General features: G+C 42.9%; 1 non-coding gene across 1 annotated transcript; it reads right to left on the bottom strand.

Moving 5' to 3' along the window:
- Positions 1 to 337: 337 nt before the first annotated feature.
- Positions 338 to 409, bottom strand: TRNAC-ACA (transfer RNA cysteine (anticodon ACA)). The gene has a single exon. It is a non-coding gene; the product is annotated as a tRNA-Cys (tRNA).
- Between the last annotated feature and the right edge of the window lie 2,268 nt (positions 410 to 2,677).

Raw genomic sequence — 2,677 nt, 5'->3', positions numbered from 1 at the left:
GAAAAATAAAGTCAGCCACTGTTTCCCCATCTATTTCCCATGAAGTGATGTGACCAGATGCAGGATCTTAGTTTTCTGAATGTTGAGCTTTGAGCCAACTTTTTCAGTCTCCTCTTTCATTTTAACCTACACGTAAATTTAACTCCAGCAATGGGAAGACATTCCTTACAGTGACTAGGTCATTGCAATATTCTATGTAAAGTGAAAGTGAAAGTAGAGTCACTCAGTCGTGTCCGACTCTTTGCGACCCCGTGGACTGTCGCCTACAACGCTCCGTCCATGGGATTTTCAAGGCAAGAGTACCGAAGTGGGTTGCCATTTCCTTCTCCAGGAGATCTTCCCAACCCAGGGGTCGAACCTGGGTCTCCTGCATTGTAGGCAGATGCTTTACCATCTGAGCCATCAGGGAAGATGGCTGGTGGCTGGTGGATTCTATGTAAACCTACATCTAAAGATCTTGTAAGCGATACTTATGCTTTCTGGAGAATATCCAAGTCTCTTGTTCCAAGAATACTCATTGTAAAAGACCCTGATGCTGGGAAAGATAGAAGGCAGGAGAAGGGGAAGACAGAGGACAAGATGGTTGAATGGCATCACCGACTCAATGGACATGAGTTTGAGCAAACTCAGGGAGATAGTGAAGGACAGGGAAGCCTGGCGTGCTGCAGTCCATGGGGTCACAGAGTGAGACACGACTAAGAGACTGAACAACAACTTGCTCATCTGTTTATTGAGATTTCTTCTGGAAATGAAACCAGAAACTAGTTGATTTTAGAAATGGGGAAGGTGACTAGCTTTCATCTGGTGTAACTGTGCTGAGCACCAGCCTGTTGGCAGAGCTGATCTGCTGTATATGAGACACAGGAGTATGTTGAGGAGGCTCTGAAAATTTTCTTATGGTTGTCTACTCAACATCTTGCATGTCACCGTGTGTATTAACTGCTCAGTCACTAACGGAGCAGGTTGCTTTGCAACCCTGTGGACTGTAGCCTGCCAGGCTCCTCTGTCCATAGACTTCTCCAGTCATCTTCATTCAGTCTCCAGTGGATTGCCATTTCTTTCCCCGGGGGATCTTCCTGACCCAGGGATCGAACCTGGGTCACCTGCCTTGGCAGGCAGATTCTTTACTTTCTGAGCCACCAGGGAAGCCTAATAGATATCTCCACCTCCATGTCTGAAGAGGAGCATCCAATCTTCCCTTCTCCCTAATCCCAAACCTGCTGTACCCACAATCTTCTTCATTTCAGTGTTAACAATTCTCCTTCCAGTTGAGTGAACCAAAACCCTGGAGTCATCCTTGTCTCCTCTTTGCCTTTCACACTTAAATAACACACCAGGCAGCCTTGCAGATTAACTTTCCACCCATGCCATTACTAGGTACCTTCACAGCTTTGGAAAGTAACACAGTTAGAAATATGAGATCCAGAGAAGATGAATATTTATTGATCAGTTACCATAACGCTGGTTCCAATGCTAGGCCTTTGTTATTTTCCCCAGAGTTTAATCCCAAAAAAATCCTGTGAGATGGGGTTAGCATCATTATACCCATGAAGACATAAATGCTTATCTGATCATATATGGCAGAATCAGGGCTGAAACCCAGAGAATTGACTCTAACTCTAAAGTTCCGGAATATCCTGTCATATTCTCACTTGTGAACCACCAACACAGGTGGGCTTTGATGCCTCAAAGGCCCTCAGGCAGGGCTCCTGGCCAGTCTGATAGAACAAAGTTAATACAAATCATGTATTAGTCAGCAGCCTCAGGGGCTGCCTGGATCAGACAGGTACTTTCCTGTTACAAGACTTAATTGACTGGATACCATCTCTCCCTTCTATTCCACACTGAACGTGGAACCCACCCACTTCCATTCACAAGTTGACAATCATTCACTTCCACTGCTCAGAATATATCTGCCTGCCTTAGGGCTTTAAGTTTCCCAAAGTTAACTGAGGATCGATAACATTAATTACACAGGACAACAGATGAAAACAGTGAGATAAATGAATAAGACAATTTAATTATATTGCTTATATAATTACTGCTTTAATTATATTGTTATTATACAAATTATATGAATATCTTAATTGAATTAATAAACCAACTATCTAGCAAGACTCAGAGATAATGTTATTTAAGATATTTGGAGCATAGCATGTATTCACTTTTATGTTATTTTGCTGTATTTTTGTTTTTTTAGAAAGAGAAGGGAATAGTTACCGAAAAAGGAGAAAGCATGGGACTACCTGAAGCATTTAGAAGCAGGTGATGAGTTCTAAGGGGCTTCCCAGGTGGCGTTAGTGCTAAAGAACTCGTCTGCCAATGCAAGAGATATAAGAGACATTAGTTCAATCCTTGGGTCAGGAAGATCCCCTGGAGCAGGGCATGCAACCCACTCCAGTATCCTTGCCTGGAGAATCCCATGGACAGAGGAGCCTGGTGGGCTACAGCCCATAGGGTCACACAGAGTCAGACACGACTAAAGTGACTTAGTGCACACCCACGATAAGTTCTAAGAATCTTAACCTCCCAAAGAAGGGTTCAGGAAAAAAATTCCTCAAAAAAACCCAATAACAATAAAAATTTTAAAATATGCCTTCATAGAGATTTAATCTAGTTGAGACGAAGATGAAGATTAAGTATGAAAAGAGGATAGAAGTGCCGATGGGCATTGCAT

Source organism: Bos mutus, chromosome 16, assembly GCF_027580195.1.
Source record: "Bos mutus isolate GX-2022 chromosome 16, NWIPB_WYAK_1.1, whole genome shotgun sequence".
In the NCBI taxonomy this organism is placed as follows: Eukaryota; Metazoa; Chordata; class Mammalia; order Artiodactyla; family Bovidae; genus Bos; species Bos mutus.
The sequence above is the reverse complement of the archived record's forward strand: the minus strand, read 5'-3'. Positions and strand labels throughout refer to the sequence as shown.